The sequence below is a fragment of the Zalophus californianus genome, chromosome 6 (genome assembly GCF_009762305.2).
Source record: "Zalophus californianus isolate mZalCal1 chromosome 6, mZalCal1.pri.v2, whole genome shotgun sequence".
NCBI lineage: Eukaryota > Metazoa > Chordata > Mammalia > Carnivora > Otariidae > Zalophus > Zalophus californianus.
In genome coordinates this window covers 99,054,357-99,076,491 of record NC_045600.1, presented here as the reverse complement: position 1 = coordinate 99,076,491, position 22,135 = coordinate 99,054,357, and the positions used below count along the sequence as shown (strand labels likewise).

The 22,135-nt window shown below is 41.5% G+C and overlaps 1 protein-coding gene and 1 non-coding gene across 2 annotated transcripts in view; both read right to left on the bottom strand.

Moving 5' to 3' along the window:
* LIPC (lipase C, hepatic type) overlaps positions 1-6,276 on the bottom strand; it is a 152,229-nt gene extending 145,953 nt beyond the window's left edge. The window contains 1 exon segment of the mRNA XM_027570957.2: positions 6,210-6,276. The gene's annotated coding sequence lies outside the window, so the exon portion shown is untranslated.
* Positions 6,277-8,071: 1,795 nt separating this feature from the next.
* Positions 8,072-8,176, bottom strand: LOC113910615. Its single transcript, XR_003516127.2, has one exon. It is a non-coding gene; the product is annotated as a U6 spliceosomal RNA (small nuclear RNA).
* Positions 8,177-22,135: the final 13,959 nt, after the last annotated feature.

The following is a 22,135-nucleotide window of genomic DNA, read 5'->3' as shown; positions in this document are numbered from 1 at the left end:
GTAAAATAGTATCTCATTGTTTTAATTTTCATCTTTCTGATTACTGGGAAAATAAGCTTGAGCATCCTTTTACGCATGTCATTGGTCGTTTAGATTTCATGTGTTACCAATTGCTTGTTCAGATCTTTTGCCTCTCTTTCAATTAGTTCATTAGTGTTTTTCCTACTGATGTGGCTTCTCTGTGGTTACATGCATTGCAAATATCTCCTCGCAATCTGCATTTTGTCTTTTCACTTGCCTGTGGTGTTTTCTGTTGAATAGATTTAAACTTTCATGTAGTCAGATCCAGCAGTCTTTTCCTTCAGGAACATTCTGCATCGGAGGCAAATTTACCTATACCCTCTGGGGGTTTTTGGCTGGGCCTGAGGATTAACCCACATAAGACAGACTGACAGATGAACAACGTACAAATTTGTGAGTTTTTTAGGACACAGGATGCCCTCATAAGGAAATGAAGACCTAAAGAAATGGTGAAACCTACGTGCTTTTATAGGGGACTGAACAAAGAGAGGCGATGTGAGGAGTAACGGAATTATGTAGGGAAGCTAAAGGAAGATAAGAAGTATTTTAACAAGGTCTGCTGGTACAGATTTCTTTTAGCTTTTATTCTCTATTGAAGAACAATTCTTTCCCCTGGTACTGGAAGGGCATCTTTTACGTGGGAATTCTTATCTCCCGTTTTAGGAAGAAAGGGAAGATTAGAATGTCCTTCTCGAATCTGCTGTTTTTCAAGTGCCTTTAGCTCAGAATGATCCTAATACCAAAGTGGCATATTGGGGGATGGTATATTCTGCTAACTCTTCAATCCTTAGTGCCTTTTTATCTTCATATTTTCTTTTAAGTCTCACCAAAAAAAAAAAAAAGAAGAAGAAAAAACCCAATTCTTTTATAAAAGGTGTCCTTGATTTGTTGTGATCTCTTGACATTCCTAGAATTTACCTTTATTGATTATCACACTCTCTTGTCACAGCTGCATTCTCAAAGCTCAGTGAAAAAAGATTTTTCTATCTATGCTCATTGGGCCTGGTGTGGATGAGATGATTAAGAAGTTAACAAATACATGGCTTACACAAGCCGTTCCTGCCTTCCATGCCCTCTGCTAATTGACTGTATTAATTTCTTCATTCATATCCCCATATTTTTATTGATTCACTTAGCCAACAATTATTTTTGGAAAATCTACTGTATGTCTGAACTTGGTTGTAATCTTTTCAAACCAATTTTACGGGAATTGACACGTGTACATTTGCCATCCTAAGAGTGTTTGTGTGTGTGTGTGTGTGTGTGTGCATGTGTGGTATCTTGCACAGATTTGTGGATGAGTATGATACTTATCTCTTACGATGAATTGGGTATCGGGTCTTGTTTCTCCATGATTTAGAACTGATTACATCATACGGCAAAATCTGTTTCTTGAATATATAGAAATATTGTTCACTAAATTTGTTTAGGTTATATTTCTTTGGTTAGGTGAGGGATTTCTTTAATATGTTTCTCAAGTTCCTCCTCCTTATCATCATTTTCATGTTTTCTCCACCTTGTTTTGCCGATTTTATATTTTGTGTTGTCCATTTGGTTGAACATTTTGAATTATCATAAATTGTGCATTGCCATCATTTATAGTTTAAAATCCTTTATATCAATTGTGTGTTTTTAATTTTCTTGACTCCTACCCTTTCTTTTATTTATTACATTCCCACAGGCTTCAATATATCTTATAATCTTTTCAGAGAATGAACAGTTAAATTTATTTTTTCCACTCATTTTTTGTTTTTCAGCTTGTTTATTTTTGTTCTTCATCTTTATTATTTTCTTCCTATTTTCCCTTAGGTTGACTCTCTTTTTTTTATAAGATTTTAAATCAGATGCTTAGTTCACTTATTTCATATTTCTAAAATGCATCTCTGTCTTTACTTCTGGTCCCTGATTGTTCGTACTCCCCTTACTTTTGATAGGTGGTATTTTCAATTTTATAATATTCCAAAAGTTATTATCACGCTCTTAATTTCCTACTTCACCTTGTTGCCAGGGAGAGCTTTTGCTGCTATTGTTAGAAGTGGTTACTCATTTATTTGTTTTTTGTTGCTGTAAATTTTTATTTTTGTATTATTTTAAACCTACAGAAATGTTAAAAGACTAGTATAAAGAACTCCTGTACACCTTTTACTCAGATGCACCATTTGTTTATATTTTGTTTGTTTATTTTTTTTAAGATTTTATTTATTTATTTGACAAAGAGAGACACAGCGAGAGAGGGAACACAAGCAGGGGGAGTGGGAGAGGGAGAAGCAGGCTTCCCACTGAGCAGGGAGCCCGATGTGGGGCTCTATCCCACGACCCTGGGATCATGACCTGAGCAGAAGGCAGACGCTTAATGACTGAGCCACCCAGGCACCCCAATATATTTTGTTTGTTTATATTTTCCTTATTGCTTTATCATTCATTTTCTCTCTATATATGAATTTTTTCCCCAAATTATTTGAGAATAAGATGCAGGTGTATGTACATACAAACCTAAATGTTTCAATGTATATATCCTGAGACAGACATTTTCTCTTAAAAATTAGGGAATTTAACAGTTAAGAAAAATGGGGAGTTTTATATTGATACAATATGATTATCTAATTCTGTGGTCCATATTTAAATTGTTAGTTATCCCAATATTGTGTTTTTTATGTATGTAATGCTGTTATATAGAATAACATATAATGCTATATAACTTATAGTATTATACATAGTATATATATAGTATACAGCATATATATATAGTATATATACTATAACATATACTATACATAGAGTATAGAGCATATATAGAGAATATACAGCATATATATATACTATATATAGAATATATATAAGGATATATAGTATATATAGCCTATATAGTATATGTATATATAGTATATATGTAGCATATATAGTATATATACAGCATATATAGTATATATGCTATAGTATACACTATACATATAGTATACAGCATATCTATATATGTATACTACATATAGATATATACATATCTATAGCTGTATATTACATATAGTATATATATAGCATACATATAGTATACTATACATATATGCTGTATACTATATATATGTCTAGTATATATATAGTATATGTATATATGCTATTCATACACATAGTACACATATACATATCTATACATATACATATACTATACATATTATACATAGACTATATTATATATAGTATATATAGCATATATACATATTATATATAGTATATAGTGTATATATATATATAGTATACTATGTATATAGTATATGTATAGTGTGTGGTATATATATATAGTATACAAATAGTATACAGCATATATATATACATATATATAGTATTTACCTATATAGTATACATATAGTATAGTATACATATAGTATATATATGCTGTATGCTATATATATGTATAACATACATATACTATATGTATATATGCTGTATACTATATTATGCATAGTATGTGTATACTATGTATAGAGTATATATATATTATATATACAAATAGGTGTTGTATAATATATATGCATGGTATATGTATACTATGTACATAGTATATATACTATATATACATAAATATGCTGTACACTGTATATAGTGTATATATACTATACATACTGTATGATATGTATGTACTATATACACATATGTATACTCTATACACTCTAGGTTATGTAGTATACTGTATGCTATATAGTATAGTACTAAAGTACTTTGGCACTATATATAATACTATAGTATATAGTATAGTATATATATGTATATCTATATTTATATCTAGATAAATAAATTTATATAATCTAAATTTAAAATTAATTTATATTTAAATTTAAAATTAATTTAAATTGGTGTTTATTTTATATATTGTAAAACAAACACCAACTTGTTTTTATTTTTGTGTTTATTATTATATATAATATATAATAAAATAAACACTAATTTGGTGTTATTTTTGTATTTATTATTACAATATATAATAAAATAAACACCAATGTGTGTGTATGTGTGTGTGTGTGTGTGTGTGTGTGTGTATACACAGAGAGAGAGAGAAAGAGAGCATTTTAGAATTTACAATAATGATGACCGTGGCAACAACTGAAATGACTGTATGTTCACAGCAACCCCCACCTATAGGGCACTCAATATATTGATATTTATTTTCTTCTTGTGCTATGTTCTAAAGAAATGTATATTTACTTTCATATTTATTATGTTTTATTGTGCAGTAACTATACATTTATAGTAAAAAAAAAATAAAGCAAAATAACAAAAATCACCAGAAATCCAAGGGCATATTGATAAGCACTGTTAGTATTTAGAGATATATTTTCTAGACTTTGGCTTTCTTTCTTTTTTTTTAAAGATTTAAAAAATTTATTCGACAGAGAGAAAGAGAGAGGACATGCAAGGGGAGCAGCAGGCAGAGGGAGAGGGAGAAGCAGGCTCCTTGCTAAGCAGGGAGCCCCATGCAGGGCTAGATCCCAGGACTCTGAGATCATAACCTGAGCTGGAGGCAGATGCCTAACCGACTGAGCTAACCAGGCACCCCTAGATTTTGGCTTTTAATCAACATAAATTCTGGGCTTCTTTTTCTAGTTAAATAAAATATGAGTATATTGAAAATATGGGATCATAGTTGTATGAGTATGAGTTTTAGTCTTCCTTTAAGTCTTAGTATTATGTTATTTATTTATTTATTTATTTATTTATTTATTTATTTATTTATTAAGTAGGCTCCATGCCCAGCTTGGAGCCCAACACAGGGTTTGAACTCATGACCCTGAGATCGAGACCTGAGCTGAGACCAAGAGTTGGCTGCTTAACTGATGGAGCCACCCAGGTGCCCCTATTGTATGTACTTTATAGATAAAATTCATACCATCTTTGCAAAGTAGAGCCACATATTTAGATGAAGAATCCAAGGTTCAGAGAGGTTCAATAAATTGCTTAGGTCACACAGCAGTAAGGGATGGAGTTATAGTCTAAACCCTGGGCTGTCTACTTCCAAGGCTGTGGGTTTGATCATTATTTTGTCCAAGGCTCCTTTCATTGTATTTTTACTTATATCATCAGAGTTTAGCTTTATTGCACTGTGGTGAGAAAATATATCTATATAACTTTCTTCTGGATTCATTTTTGGAACCTTATTTAAGAGTTAGCATATATGTATCAGTGCCCGTATACCTGGAGAAAAATGTATGGACGATACTATGTTGTTACTGAGTTCAATGTACGTCACTGGTTCTAGCATACTAAGTGCATAGTGTTCATAACCTCTATTTTATTTTTCAAACTTACATCTACCTTTGCAGATATAAAATAAAAATACAATAATATAATCCTACGACTTAAAGGAAGGCTAAAACCCGTACATCATACAACCATGATTCCGTATTTTCAATGTACTCATATTTTATTTAACTAGAAAAAGAAGCCCAGAATTTTTGTTGATTAAAAGCCAAAGTCTAGGGGCACCTGGGTAATCCAGGTCTTCACTGTTGTTTTTATATTTTTCATTATAATCAGGAGCCTCTTTGCACCCTCCCTCCTTTTTTGGTTTCAAAATCTCTTTTATATGATTCCACCTTTACCAACTGTTTCCTTTTTGTTGTATGAATTTCCTCCATAAAAATTTTTAAAATTTTTAGCATTTCTGCATCATTTTATTACAGATACCTGTCTTTAAGCAACAAACATATTGTTGGGTCTTATGTTTTAATCCAATGTGGGAATTTGTCTTTGGAGAAACTAACGGCCTATTATACGGCCTCTCTTGGAATGCAATTGGCACAGTGATAGAAGATAGGCTCTCCGCTATGAGCTATGGACTTGCTGCAAATTGCTTAAGGACTCTATGAGGAGAAAGCTACCAGTGTCCTTATCTGTACAGTCCTGTTAATTAAGAGTATAAACTTTATCGAGTTGTTGTGAAGATTAAAGGAGATCAAGAACATTCTGGAATAGAAGCATGGTAAAGCATATTAAACTATTATTTGTAAAATGTAACTGTCATTTTTTGCTATTATAGATACCAGGCCTGGAAATTTCATTCAAAGCAAGTTTCTTGGCAATAGCATATAAAACAAATTCTTAAAACAACGATCTGTGCTCAACAGGGGGGGAATGAGCTCCCTACTTTTCTCTAACCCCGTCTCAAATTTCTCTCTGAGATAACCGGAATAACTTACAGTAAAATTGCTGAGAGGCAGTGGTCAGGTTTCAGTTCGACTCGTCCGTCTCTACTTCTGGCTGTGCTGTGGCATTCACAGCCTGCCTTAAATCCAGCCCTGTCAGGAATCGCTGTTTGCTTCCCATTTAATTCATTAAGGATTTAGGGGGTACAACTACATTGTTTGCTTCCATGATGGAGATTTGAAGCTGCAGACTTCGTTGGCCTCTCCTCTTGTCCTTGGGCGTGGAAACACTGACACTAAGAAAAGCAAACCAAGCAGTGATGGATTTTCTACTTCCTGAATCCTGGAATTTGCTCGTCCAATGACAGCCATCTGGTGGGCAACCAGACAGGAGGATTGACTCTCAGCTTGGGGCTCTCCTTCCAGTCGCCCTCCAGCCCCCGCCCAGCCAGAACCTCTGCATCAGTTCAAGCTGCCAGGAGCTGAAGCTGAATTCTTAACTTCTGCTCCGAAGGACCAAAGACAGACAGAGACGAAAGTGAGAAAATCTGAGGACTCCACTAGTGTCCGTTTTTAACTTTCCAAAATTGTCTTTGCGTTTCAGGATCCAGATAACCTCAAATCAGACAATGCTATAGTACCAAGGTGAGGAATAAATGTCCTATAATACTATAATCTGATAAACTCCAGAATGACGCGATTGATTTTTGTCATGTGAGCTTCAAATCTCTGATGGCTTCTGTTTGATCAGGGAGAGGGAGAGATGGGTACATTCCCCACCTGAGGCAACAGAGCTGTTTTCTTAAACTTCTGTGATAATCATGATCATCTTGTCTCTTGTTAAGCATATGCTTCCAAGCCCCTCCCCAGAGACTCTGATTCAGTGCATCTGGGATGGGGCCTCAGATGTGTGTTCTTGACAGGAGAAGAGCTTGGGCAATAATGGGGTAGATGGAGGGAATAGTCTGTTTTTAGAATCAGACCGCTCTGGGCTTAAATCCTACCTACGGTTATGGGGTCTTGCACAAATTAGTTAACCTTCCTTAACCTCATCTGAAAAACAGTAGAGATAAAAACATCTACCTCAAAGTGTTGTCGAGAGGATTCAAAGGACTGAGGACCTGTATTGCACCTGCTTTTTGGTGCTGCTAAAGCATTTCTGCCCGAGTTCATATGAAGGTTATCTGTCAACTTAGCACGTAGGCATAATGGTTTTTGTTGTTCGTCTGCTTTTGCTGTTGTGGGTTTTTTGTTTCATTTTGTTTTACTTATTTTTTCCATCTATTCAGCAGATATTTGTAAAGTTTTTACTGTGTGCAAGGAACTGGGATTCCCAGAACCCCCTGAGCACGTCCCTGCTGGTGTGGCATGTCCACATGGCCCACCCCAGGCTTTTGAAGGGACTGATCAAAATCTCATGTGAGTGACTTGATGTAACAGGTCCCTAAGTGTTTAGGGGGCTTCCTGAAATTAGGAGTGGCATGTCCTTATCCCTTCTTTGTACCGGAAATTCCAGTTTTCTTGAATCCAGTCGCGTGCGGGTGTGTGTGTGTGGTTTTAATCTCTGTAGTTGCAATTTTTTGTCCTCTGCTTTACTGAGATATTATTGACATATAACATATGTAAGTTTAAGGTTTACAACGTGATTAGATACATTATATATTGCAAAAGGATTACCACAATACAGTTAGTTAACATCTCCATCCCTTCACGTAATTATGGTGTGTGTGTGTGTGTGTGTGTGTGTGTGTGTGTGTGTGTGTGTGTGTGTGTGGTGATAACATTTAAGATCTACTCTGTTAACAACTTTTAGTATATAATATAGTATTGTTAACTATAGTCACCATCCTGTGCATTAGATGCCCAGATCTTATTTATCTTATAGCTGGGAGTTTGTTACCCTTTGACCAATATCTCAAAATAGGGAATGCTTTATGAATTTGCGTGCCATCCTTGAGCAGGGAGCATGCTAATGTTCTCTGTATCGTTCCAGTTTTAGCGTGTGCTCTGCCAAAGCGAGCACCACGTGCATATTTTTTCTTCAACAGAAAATATGCATTTAAATGATCCCACTTGGTTTTTACACGGAATATGTTCTAGGTGCTTTGCACTATGCAGTCTTCCCTTCCTGGCCAGAAAAACCTTTGTACTTTTTTTCCTTCCATCCTAATAACAAGAATCCATTGGACTTCTGAGGAATATCTTTACACTTTCTGTATATTTAGCCTTGCTTCAAAAGAATTTAAGGCACTTTTTAAAGATGCAAACAATGCAAGACTTATTAAAAAGAAGATTCAGGTATGGAAGCTAAGGATGGGAAAAACAAGGTGAACTCATGAATGAGGTTTCACGTCAAATATCATACTGTTCTTTTCGCTCCTTGGTCATGGGCCAGATATTTGCTCTGAACTTTCAAGCAGTCGTTGCAAACCTTCGGCAGTTGAGGGAGGAAGGCGATGATCCTCAAGCCAATTATTAGGATCATCGTCTATATGAGCCCTGAATATTGTTTAGCTAGTGAACTTTTTCACTAGCCCAAGACTTTAGGTTGCCTCATTACCAGCTCTTTCAATGTATTGTTTTCTGTTTCCCTACCTTAAACCTGACTCAAGCCGCCTGTGTTTTTTGTTTCACTTAGGAGATTTATGTATTTTTTATTCATAATCCCTGGGAGAAAATAAACAGCCTCTTTCACGTTAACCTTGCAAACCCAAATCTACAAAGGAAAGGCAAATGTCCGGCGGCACAGCCTGGCCGAGGCCAGGTGTGAGTCTCTCGTCTAGGAAACCTGTAGCCCGCCTCCGATTTGCCTTTATTTCTCTTTACTTTCTAGTAACAGTGCTGCTCAGGACTTTTCAACAAGAAAAGCCCAGAGGAAGATAGTTGCTTTTGAAGCCACCACTCTCGCCTGCCTCATTCATTTCAAACGTACTTCTCAAAGAGACGAAGGCTTGTGTACAAGGGAACAATGCTCACTGCATTCTCTTGCTGTCAGCTGTGATGTGGTGGCTTTTGATTCTGCACAGAACCTGCCTTGTTTCAAGAAACTGATCGAGGGAGGCCTCTGAGTGAAGGAGGCAACAAGACATACGAGCAGGGCTCCTGATAAGGCAAGGTGCTTCAAGAGAATGGGCTTGAAAGCACTTAAAATAAAAGGTAAACACAGCATCCATGAAAGTAGAGAATTCTCAAAGGCATCGAGCTGTTGCTGGTGGATAATCTGTAGTTCTGAAGGATCTTCACGCGTTTGTGCAAACACACGTCAGCTCTGGAGACATCTGACTTGGGATTTTAGACTTTTTGGTGGAGGGTCGGGGGAGAAAAGGTGAAGTTCACACTGATGTCACAAAGCAGGGAAAACTAAGTGAAACAAAAAACACAGGCGGCTTGAGTCAGGCTTAAGGTAGGGAAACAGAAAACAATGCATTGAAAGAGCTGGTAATGAGGCATCTCTGTAGAGGAAAGGGCGTGTGATTTCTCTTTTTAGAAGGCCATGGAAAAGCCCACAGGGCTCATTCTGAACACCTTGGGCAGTGTGAGGGCTGCTCTGGGTAAGCTCTGAGAGAGGGGCCTCCTCTTCCTATAAACTCTTGTCCTTCCCTTTGGCCCAATAGATAGACGCAAGGCAGTGAAAAAGCAACATGAAAAATCTAGCCACCCTAAATACGTTTGTAAGAAAACCCTATCAGACTCCCTGTTGGTCAGCATTCTTCATGAGTTTGTGTTGGGGGCACATTGCAGGCTGAGGAGCTGCAGGATGAGGAGGGGAGTGGGGCAGGGGGAAGTTAAGTGAAGCAGGAATCCATGTCCCCATCAGTGGTTCTTATACACCATGTTCTCATTTAAAAAAAAAAATGTCCACCAGCTAGGCGGGATTCCGCTGTGTGACTAAGCTAGGCTTAATATCTCAGTTTCGCAGAAAAAAAAGTTGATTGAATCAGATACTCTTGGTTGCCCACCCAGTAGCCATTCTCTCCTTTAATTTTTTGCTTGCAGAGTCCTGCTGTTTTGATTGGGAGTGTTGCTGCCCTTATTGTGAATCGGGGAAGGGTGACCCTATCTTGACCTTCAAGAATAAATCCTGATTTTGTTGTTTTTTTTTTAAATGGCAACTGAGGTAGATGGAATTTTAAGCTGGCTCCCATGATCTTCACCCTCTGGTGTTAACTTCAGTAATTATGGCAAAAGGCAGATTATCTGGGTGGGCTTACTCTAATACTTAAGCCTGTTAAAAGTAGAGAGTTTTCTTCAGCTGCTGGAAGAAGGGAAAGTCAGAGAGATTGAAGTATGAGAAGGAGTCAGGGCACCATTGCTGGCATTAAAAATGGAGGGGGGCCTTGCTCAAGGATGGAGAATGGTCTTTGGACTTGAGAGGGATCCTGGTGGACAGCTAGCAAGGCCATGGAGGCCTCAGTCCTACAGCTGCAAGGAGCTGAATTCTACCAGTGATTTGAATGAGCTTGGAAGCGAATTCTTCCCTAGAGCTCCAGATGAGAGCTCAGACCAGCTAGTACCTTGATTTCAGCCTTGCAAGTACCTAAGCAGAGAACCTACTCAAGCCTTCCCGGACTTCTGACCTATAGAACTATGAGAAAGCAAACAGGTATTGTCTTAAGCTGCCAAGACATAAGCTGCATTAAGTTATAACACAGCAATAGAAAACTAATAAAGCAACCTGTAGGTAGTGTCAAGAAATCCATATTTCTGCTCAGGAAGAATTAGTTTTCAGCTCAGACCCTAATCAGGAATCAGAAAGTTACCAGCAGCAGAGACTCTTGATTAGCTATCCAATAGCCATTCCAACTTTCCCTCTTGTGCACCTCTCCTTCCCCATGAAAGATCAGATTCTTGCCCCTGGGTGGTCATGTGACCTGGATTTGCCTTTGGATAAAATCCTTCGAGAACATGAAACTATAGAGTTGAAGCAGCCATTTTATAGACGCGAGGTGATGAGCCTAAACATGGTAGAGTGAAAAGAAGGAAAGATCTTGGTTCTTTCAATGCATTTTTTTTTTCTTTTATGACAATTGTGAGCTAAGGGGCCAAGTCTGGAAATGCCTACTTTCGCATCTCCTGTTATGTATATTTGTTTGTATTGCTTAAGGCACTCTTAGTTGGTTTTTCTGTTGCTTACAGCTGAACGTATCCTTACTGATACATTACCCTTCCTATAGAGAAAGTATTACAGGTGGAGACATCTGAGGGAGAGTGAGTGTAGAGGTTGAGGACCAGGCTTTTGGCACAGGTAGGAAAGGGTCCATAGGCATCCAGGGGCTTGAAGGACAAGTGTTCCCTGAGATTCTTTTCCCATGCATAAAAGTTTACGTGGCCATGGATCTAAGCTATTTCAAGTACTACTCATATGACCTTGGACCATTCATCTAAACTTGGTGAGTCTGAGTTTACTCATCTGCAAAGCGGGGATAACAACACCTTGGTCACTTGTTTTTATGGGGATCAGACTTGATCGTATATTTTTACTTGCTTTGGAAACTTCAAAGGGCAGCTGTGGTATGAAGTTATAGACTAGCTTGGTGCCTGGTCTATAGTAGGTACTCAGTAAGTATTTGTTGGTTGATGTGCTGTGTCTATTTGTCCATATCAGGGTTATTCTCATGGCACCATGAGCTTGGGGGTTGGGCTACTTGCTGTCTGCCTAGTTGCTCCATTGAGCACCTACTCCAGATATAACTTAAAGAAGGATTTTATTAAATGCTTTCTTCTTGGCAGTGATATATTAGGCTCTGCAGCCAAGTTAGAGAATTCAACTTTTGTTTTCCACGTATTTTCCACTAAATATGCTGTGACGAGGTGTCTGTTTTGATCAGGGACCCTGTCCATTCATCTTCTTTCATCCTGACCTTCTCTATGATTTAGGGTGTGAAGATATCTGTGGGCTTGGACCTATCACTGTTGTGTGAGGTGCTTTGGCTCCAATCAACAGGGTTGTGTCCAAGGCAGGTAGGCCCCCTGTGAACTCCCAGGCTGCCAAATCAGTCATCCGGGAGGTGACAGGTGGTGCCTAAGACATTGTGGAGCAAAAGGAGATAGCCACACCTGGCCCTTTGAAAGCTTCCCTACTTCAGACAAACCGGGACACTATCTGCTTCCTCAGGCTTGCCCCCTGTAACATTGTCCGTGTTTCTGACTCCTCATCCATGGCTCTGACTTCCTGTATGCTCCCCTGGGTCTCATCACTGCCAGCTGGCCTCTCCTAGCTGGACTCCAGGACTGCTGCTTGCCGCTGATTCTGGGAGGCTAAGCAATCCTGGGTTTTGGTCTTGCCGTCCTCCATACCACGCTGGCTGCGAAACGTGCAGAATGCCACCGAGAGCAGACGGGCTGGCATCTGATAAAGACTTGTTTCAGGTTGCTCCCCAAAAGGAATTATACTGGAGCAAGACAGAGGAGAAGAGCAGGTGCTTGGGGGATAAAGAGCATCAGGCGAGTGAGACTGGAGACACTGTAGTCCGGGCAACTTAGCGAGTCACAGAGCAGCTGAGCATCACCTTGAAGTACCGAGACACAGGCGGCCTAACGCTGATGAAATAAGATGAGGGCGCATGGGGGTCAACGGGGAGAGAGCGACGCTGAGATCAGAAGAGGCAGAGAAGAACATCTTGATACCGAGAAGGCAAAACCCTAGGCTGGGAGCAGCGGGGTTGAGTATAAAGAACATGCACTGGAGTCAGAAGCTGGGCGTGTGAGACCCGCTCTGTCTCTTACTTTGACTCTTTCTGTGAGGGGCCAGCACTTCTGGCCTCATGGGGTTATTGTGCGTTTTTGAGAATCTGAGGAGAACGTGACTGTGGTATAGATAATACTATAAAAATGTGCTGGACGTTGAATCTCCCTTGGCATTTAGGTTTACTCCTGTGGGTCTGATAGAAAACCTGGGTGAGGGCTTTCCTAGGCTGTGCCTGTCCACCCCCCCTCCAACCCCGCGGCAGTGACCGGAGCCATGGGCACGGCCCCGACGAGAATGTCCTTTAGATGGCAGCAGGGATGGTGACAGCTCCTGAGAGGGGGGTCCCAAGAGCATTCCTACCCCACTAGATGCTCAGAAGTTCAGTGGTGGAAAGTTCTCGGCTTCTGAAGAGCTGGATGAGAGACACAGATGGCCTTATTTACAGTCACAGGTCAGTCGGAACAAAAAAATGAGCCAGTGAGGAAAATTGGTTTTGAAAATAGGTCAGCATCTCATACATTCCTAGAGCTGAGAGGAAACCTCAAAGGTGCCTACTGGGTGGCCACCTAGGCTCTGCTGGAGCCCTGCCAGGAAAGGGGCTCCCTGCCCGCACCCCTGCCCAGCCCCTCTGCTTTCTCCCCTCCTCCTCCTTCTGCTCCCCCAGGAGGTGGCCGCCTCCACTCTGACGTCCCTTCCCCGTCCCACGTCGGGCCCTCAGCACACGTGTATGCCCTTTTCCACCTGATGATCTGTCCAGCACTTGTCCCCAGCTCCATCTCCCTCTCACAGCAAGCCTGGAGCTCTTCACTTGTTTCTGCTGAGCCTCTCCCTGTCAGACATACTCAAGATTTTCTAATGTAATTTTTAATTAAATTAGAGGTCATCGGAGATGCACGTGTCCTTGTAAGAAACAACCCAGAGAGATTCCGGGCGCCCATCAGCCAGTGTCCGCTAGCGCCCAGCAGCCAGGAAGTACCTGTTGGGTAAGTGCATGGACGCCCATGGCTGGGGTCGGACGGACGGCGCGGGCAGCGCTGGGGTCGGGACTTTGGGGGCACCAGGGGAGCCCCGAGGGACAGGAGCCATGACAAGGACTGCCGCGGCCCCCATGCGGCTGCCAGGGCCTGGCTGGGGCCCGGCCTGCTTCACCGGCTTTTCTTTCTGGCCCTTCCTCGCTGCGGTTCCCAGTGGGACCAGCTGGAGCTGCTCCTCCACCAGCCCATTCCAGAGGGGGGCCAGCGGGCGTGAACCCTCCCCCCAGCTCCTCTCCCCACCACCCCCAGACACACACACACCTTTTTGCTGACTGTCGGCGTTGGACTAGAACTGTCAAAGCATTCAAATCCACCTCTAGTCACAGTTCCGTTTTCCCTACATTGGTGTAAAAATATACTTTTTCATCAAAGTGGAAAATAACAACACAGAAAAGCTGAGAACTGGGCAATTCTCAGAGCCGGGCAGGAGTCAGCAATGTCTTAACGATGGAAGCAAGATATTTGAATCCCATGGACAGCAGACACGTGGGCAAGCACCCCACTTCCTGCCTCCCCCGCCCCCACCTCCTCCTGGTCCCTGCTGCATGAAACTCAGCCAGGTTTTTCCCAGGGCCACTGTGCACAGGGTTGTCCCACGTGAGCCCAGATGGCGGCTTTTACGATGGCTCTGTGATGCCTCATTACCCATATTATGTACTAGTATGTGCATCACATGTTAAATTAACGGTATCGACTGTGCTAGGGTAGTGGATTGGCTGGTGACTCTCTTTCCAAGCAGTTACTCAGGCTTGCCATCTGGCGAATCTAATAACCAGGTGGTGAACCTAAATAACCTCACTTTGATAGGGGTAGAAGGGACCCCACTTGGCTCTGTTCCTGCCATCTGCAGCCTTCTTCTTTAGGAGAGACATGTCCAGAGATTCAGAGTCATGCTATTTCTTAATCCAGTAGCTCTTAGTTAATAGAAACACTCCCCCTTCATTTATGCACAACTCTGGTCTCCAGCATCTTTGCCAATTTAGAAAACATGCAGGCGCCAAGAGGCAAGCCAACAAAGGCTGTGTACAGCCAAATGGCATAGGCTTCCTCCCACCAAAACTCTTGGGCCTCTCCCATAGGAAAGCTTTTTTGAAGTTTCACTCAGAAAATATTTACTCTTAACCGTGGAGTTCCTTGGATTTCTAAAGATTCAGTATATTGGAGGCTGCAGAGCAGAGGCGAGGAGAAGGTGTGTAACGGACAGACTCTAGGACAAAAAAATGAGCAATGTCTGATGACACTGAAACTATTCAAAGCAGATCCAAGAACTAAAAGCACAGCCAACTGGGGGCATTTAGTGAGGGGCAAAGTGTGCCACAGCCTTGGATATTACCTGAGAACACTACAGTGTAATGATGGATATAATGTAACAAACCTGTGTCATCGGCATCATTAATTGTGATCGGTAGGCACCATTTTAGGGGCAGAGACCTATGTCATACATTATGGAGATGACTTCTCTAAATGGTTAAAATAAAACTTTGACACGTAGGAAATGAAATACTCAGGTCTTCGGGAAAAATCATGTATGCCCGAGTAAAGTGAATTAAATTATTACATAAGGTTTTAAAAAAACGCTATATTTTCATTATCAGAAGTTAGGTAGGTTCATCAAAGAAAATTTAGAAAAATATAGAAGAAAAAGAACAAAACAGGGGCGCCTGGGTGGCTCAGTTGGTTAACTGTCTGCCTTCTGCTCAGGTCATGATCTCAGGGTCCTGGAATCGAGTCCCACATCGGGCTCCCTGTTCAGCAGGGAGTCTGCTTCTCTTTCTGCCCATCCCCCCTGCTTGTGATCTCAATCTCTCTCATAAAAATAAATAAAATCTTTTTTAAAAAGAATAAAATAAAACATAGCTATAACCCCCAACTCCAAGATATAATCAGTGTAAATATTTTGTTTGCTTTCTTGTTCTCTCTTCACATATATTTGTGTATTTATATCCATTCATCTATTGGTCATCTGCCTGCCCGCTTATCTATAACTAATACATAAGAAATGGAATCATACCACTCTGTAACTTGCATTTACCCCCACTTCATGCACAGGTAAGATGCTTTTCATGTTTATAAGTAAACGCCTTTAGCATCATTTTAATGGCTGCATTGTAGTTCATGATACAATAGCGATCCAAGCAGTTAGCGTAATTTAGTGATTACTTATAAAAGCATATATCGCACAGCGATATCTGGAAAGTAAAATAAAAATTATGAGCAAGTAGGGCATGGAGACTGTCTCTGTGTAATCACTGCCAGATAACTTCACTGCTGTGGCAGTAAAATGGGAAGTTTCAAAGCCAGGCCTTTTCATCTTCATGAGCCATATTGGCTGCGTGCCTCTTATTGGGCACTTAGAACCCTGTGTCTGTGAAGATGCTTTTGGCTGTAAGTAACAGCACACTCAAAGTCGCTTATATAATTAAAAATATTTTGCATTATAAGAATCCTGGAGATAAGGCTGATCTGGGGCTTGTTAATGCAGTGACTTAAAGGCATCACCAAAGATTTGTATTTTTATCATCTTTTTTTCTCTCTCCAGAGGGTCCCCAAATTTTGTCAGCTCTTCCAGTCACTGCATGAAGACAAGATAATATCCAGAGGCAGAAAAGGAGATGGTCTCTCCTTTGTGCCTCGTTTTTCAAAAAATTATTTTTAATTTTGGTAGAACATACATCACGTCACATAGCATTTGGCCTCTCAACCATTTTTAAGTGTACAATTTGGTATTGTGACGTATATTCCCACTGTTGTGCAATAAGTCTCCCGAACTCTTTCCATCTTGCAAAACTGAAACTCTATGTCCGTTAAACAATAACTCCGCAGCCCGCCTTCGCCCCAGCCTCTGGCACCAGCCCTTCTACTTTCTGTCTCTATGAATCGGACTCTTGTAGGTAGATCATATAAAGGGAATCTTCCAGTATTTGTTTTTTGGTGACTGGGCTTCTTTCACTTACCATAATGTCCTAAAGTTTCATCCACGTTTTAGCATGTGTTAAAATCTCCTTCCTTTTTAAGGCTAAATAAGATCCCCTTCTGCGTATACACCACATTTCGTTTATCTGTTCCTCCGTTGTTGGACATTGGGGCTGCTTCCACATTTTAGCCATTGTGAACGAAGCTACTATGAATGTGGGTGTGCAAATAGCTCTTTGAGACCTTGCTTTCAATTCTTTTGTCTCTACATTCAGAAGTGGAATGACTGGATCATATGGTAATTCTACTTTTCATTTTCTGAGGAGCTGCCAATTGTTTTCCATGGTGTCATGTTGCATTCCCACCAACAATGCAATGTGTTCCAATTTCTCCACATCCTTGCCAGTATTTGTTTCCCTCCCTTCCTCCCTTCCTTCCTTCCTCCCTTCCTCCCTCCCTTCCTCCCTTCTTTCTTTCCTTCCTTCTTGATAGTACCCATCCTAATGAGTGTGAGGTGGCCCTTGTGTTTTTTTTTTTTAATACCAAGGAAACATTTATGTTCATTTCTCCTGTCTCATTGGTTAGAATTATGCTCACATATCTATTTTTAAGCCAATCACTGGTAAGAAAAATGGAACCATGCTTTGTTTACTCTGAGACCAAGCAGCATGTGCCCTGCACTGAGAGCTCTGACACTATATTAAGGGCCAACTGTTTGCTTCTCATAGGGAAGAGCAGTGCTTTTTAATTCTTAAACTCTAATGTGCAAACAAATCACTGGAAGATGTTAAAATGCAGGTTCTGACTCACTGGGACAGGGCCCGAGAGTCTGCATTTCCAATCAGCTCCCAAGTGATGCTGATGCAGCTGGACCGAGACCCCCCCCATTGAATAGTGAGGGTCTAGCACATGCATCAGAATCTCCTGGAGGGTTTGTTAGCACCCAGATTGCCAGGCCCTTACACCAGAGTATGTGATTTAGTCGGTCTGGGTGGAGGCCCAAGAACTTGCATTTTGACCCAGTTTGTCCTAAGTGAGGCTGATGCTGCTGTTTCCCAGGACACATCCTGAGGACCACTGGCTTAGAGGACAGTCACTGGAGCCCGGCCACTATCTTTGTACCTAGAGGCCCACTGCGTCCCTGTGTAATCTCAGCAAGTTGCTTACCCAGTTTCCTTATCTGTTAACCAGGGATGCTAATACCACCTGGGTTCGATGACTTTTGTGAGGCTCTGCGTTATGCACTACATAAGGTTAAGTCATTATTGGTCGTTCTTTTCAAATAGGTAGGATTAAACTGTGCTTGTTTGCTGCTCTCTGGAAAATCTTTTGGGAGGCGAGGTGTCCCCCCTCCAGGCATGTTTGGAGAAGCTCTCTTCTTTCACTTGTGCCTGTCCCTTGGAAAGCTCCCCAGACCAACTTTTTTCACCATGCTGTTGATTCCTCATTAAGTGCAGGGATGCCGGGTACTGCCAGCCTTTAACCTGGATGCCCAGGGTCCTTATAAATAAAGAATGCAGCAAAACCAAATGAGAGTAGCAGCATCTCAGGCAGCAGCAATGAGTTTCCCTTAGCTTCCCCAGGTGGGCCTGCTCTCCAAAAGCTCAAGGTCTGTTCTGGCTAGCAGGGAGTAGAAAGAGCGGTTCTCAGCATCCCTGGCGGCACCCTGAGTGTTCTAATCATATGCAAGGCTGAAGTAAAGGGAGGAAGCAAGCAGACCCCCGTAGCCAGGCTTTTTACCTGTCTATGCCTTTGGGCTGGGGACGGAGCTTGGCAGGCTGGTGAACATTTCAGGAAGAGTAGCAACAGAGCCCAGAGAGACCCAGTGTGTGGCACTACCAGCTGAGGCCCAGTGTGGCGGGGATGACGGTGGGTGACCGGGTGGGGCTCCAGGCAGGGCCAGGTCACACAAGCACTTGTATGGCATGCTGGGACGCTCCCATAGATAAACTGTATTAGGACATTTTTTTAAAAAAGATTTATTTATTTGAGAGAGAGAGAAAAAGAGAGAGAGTGCCCATGAGCACCTTCGAGCCTGTGTATGAGTGGGGGGAGGGGCAGAGGGAGAGAATATTCAAGCAGACTCCCCGCTGAGCACAGAGCCTGATTTGGGGCTCCATCCCAGGACTCTGAGATGATGACCTGAGCCAAAACCAAGAGTCAGATGCTTAACCCACTGAGCCACCCAGGCGCCCGGTATTAGGACATTTTTTATTGCAAGTAACAGAAACCCACTTGCCTTAGCCTAAGCTGAAAGGGGACTTAAGAATTCAGGCTATTTCACAGAACCCAGGGGCAGCCTGCAGCATCCCTGAGGGAGGGGCTGGAACAGGGAGCACAAAGGCATATCACCCCTGATATGAGCTTTCTATGCTTTTACAGTCTACGTGGGTGATCAGAAATGTCTATCCCATAGCATCCACGCATATGTGTTTTAGATTTAACCATCTGAAGAGACTGACTCTTTCTTAGTCCCAACCTCAAATTTCTGGCAAAGAGACTCTGCTTGGTCATCTTGGGTCAGGGGCTGGCTGGTCCAATCAGATGTTGCCATGGGAGGGAGCAGAGGCATATTGTCCAACATGATTGCTAGGGCCCTCGGTTGTGGATTAAGGGCGGGCTGTGAAAGGCTTCTTTGTGAACCAGGCAGACACTCCAAGCGGACTACCTCAGAAGAAGGATAGAGCAAAGTCGGAGCTCCCTTCCCACCCGAAGCCCTCTGATTGGACCTTTATGTTCCATACCTGTTCTCTCCCAGCCAGTAGTGGAGGGAAATGCAAGCGCCGAGTCTGTGACTGTAGGTTTGGGCTGAAAGGATGGGGGCCCAGCTCCTGGGCCCAGGCATGTGACCACTTTGAAAACAATATCGAGCCCTCCTGACATAAGTCCATAAATAGCAGAGAGCTCAACCTGGCTACCATCAACTCGGAAGCTGAGAAAATATGATAGCAAGGCACCAGGCAAACAGTTCTTCCATAGAACATCAAGATATGCTTCCCTAAAAGTATGATTTTTAAAGAGCAAATTAATGGAAATCAAACTACAAGGGAACTTCACCCACCCAGGATCTCACTCTGTTTTTCTTTGTTCCCTCTTTCCTTCCAGTTTCTGTCCAAATGTGCACAGAATCTTACATAGCTTTAGAAAGTATAAACAACATTTCATATTCCATGTTATGTAATGAGTACTTTCCATGCTGCCTTGTCATCTTCTTAACCATCTTTGTCAGTATGCCACCCTTCAAAGGAAATATATTATACTTTACTTAGCACATAATTAAGGTCTGACTTAAAATTTGAGACTGTGGAGCTAGAAGGAATCTTAGGAAATCATTGAGGCCAAGGAAAATGAACCTGGAGAGCAGAGTAAGCTCCTCAAGGTCAAAGATCTGGGGAGTTCCAGACTAGATCTCATTCATGTCTTCAAACATCCGTTTGTCGTTACCCACTGGACATCAGGTAGCGGTGCATGGGCTTCCTCTCACCTCAAATCACTTTTCACCACATCGCATGACCTAATTAACGTTTGCTAGGTAGGAGCTCTTTCTTATTTTTCTGAACAGAGGAGGTAGTGCCTTTTTGACTCACTGTCAGGAAAACAGAGGTTGTGGAACTGAAATGAGTAACAGCAATTTTGATTCAGACTGGTTTCGTGACTGATTGGTAGATAAGTCAGCAGGCAAAGACATTTTTGTGTTTCCCAGGTTTGGCTTGCTGTCTCGATGCCCTTTGCAAACTCTACAGGGATTTTTAAGCTTTAAGTCTGGTTATAAGCTTATGCAAGCTGTTAGTCACCTTTTTAGATGAAAAGCACCACAGGATTATGCTTGAAAATGTTCCGTGCTTCACTATGGATTCCTTTGGAGTAATTCAGCTGTAGTATGATTTTGAGGGAGAAGTGATTGAACGGTTACATTCCAAAACACATTTGCATTTGAAAATGGGGGTGTATCAGCTAAAAGAACTATTCTTGAAAGGTACACATGCAGGGCAAATTTAGAACAAGCAGAACAATTTAGACATGATAGTTACAAATTGCCCAAAAGCTTGAAATACTGGGGGCCCTTGATCACACGGAAACCTGGACATGGATTGAATCATGAATATCTGGTGTTTTATTTTGGAAAAGATGTTGGAAAAGGAAATCTTGTCACTGCTGTATGTCCACAGGTCATTCCAAACATTCGAGGCATGCATCAATGCAACTGTAAACACACTTTTGACCAGAAACCAACCAGTGGAGGAGCCTAAGCTTTTGGTGTAGTGAAGAGGGTGGGCTCTGGAGTCAGATTGCTTGCGTTGGTATCTTGGCCCTACCACTTACTGGATATGTGAACTTGGCTGGGTCTCAGTTTGCTCATTTGCAAAATGGGGAGAAGATTTCTTTAACTCATGGAATTGTTGTATTGAATGGATTATGTTAAATCATGTAACATAATACGTCTCAAACTGCAGTGCGCTCACACATCACCTGAGTCCATACCAAGATCCGTAGAAGCAGAGAAAGACAAATACTGCAGGATCTCACTTAAATGTGGAATCTAAAAAAGCTGAGCTCATAGAAACAGAAGGTAGATGCTGGTTGCCAGGGGTTGGGGGACAGGGGAGTTGGGGAGATACTAGGTGAACAGTACAAACTTCCAGTTATAAGAGAAATAAGTTTGGGGAGCTAATGTACAACTTGGTGACTGTAGTTAATAACACTGTATTGTATCGGTGAAAGTCGCCAGGAAGGCAAATCTTTTTTTTTTTTTTAAAGATTTTATTTATTTATTTGACAGAGACAGACACAGCGAGAGAGGGAACACAAGCAGGGGGAGTGGGAGAGGGAGAAGCAGGCCTCCCGCAGGGAGCCCGATGCGGGGCTCGATCCCAGGACCCTGGGATCATGACCTGAGCCGAAGGCAGACGCCCGACGACTGAGCCACCCAGGCGGAAGGCAAATCTTAAATGTTCTCATCATAACAACAACAATAAAGTGGTAATTATGGGAGGTGAAGGATGCTAACTAACCTTACTGTGGTGCACACATAGACACACATAGATATGTGTACGTATGTGGTCAATAACACATACATATATTAAGTCATCACACTGTACACCTTAAACTTACACAATATTATATCAATTATATCTCAATAAAGCTGGAAAAAAGAAAAAGACAAAAAAAAAAAGATGCAATAGGCCTAGGGTGTGGCCTGCTATTCTGGATTTCTTCTTCTTTTTTTAAAGATTTTGTTTATTTATTTGAGAGGGAGAGAGAGAGCACGAGCAGGGGGAGCGGCAGGCAAAGGGAAATGGAGAGGGAGAAGCAGGCTTTCTGCCAAGCAGGGAGCCCAACGCAGG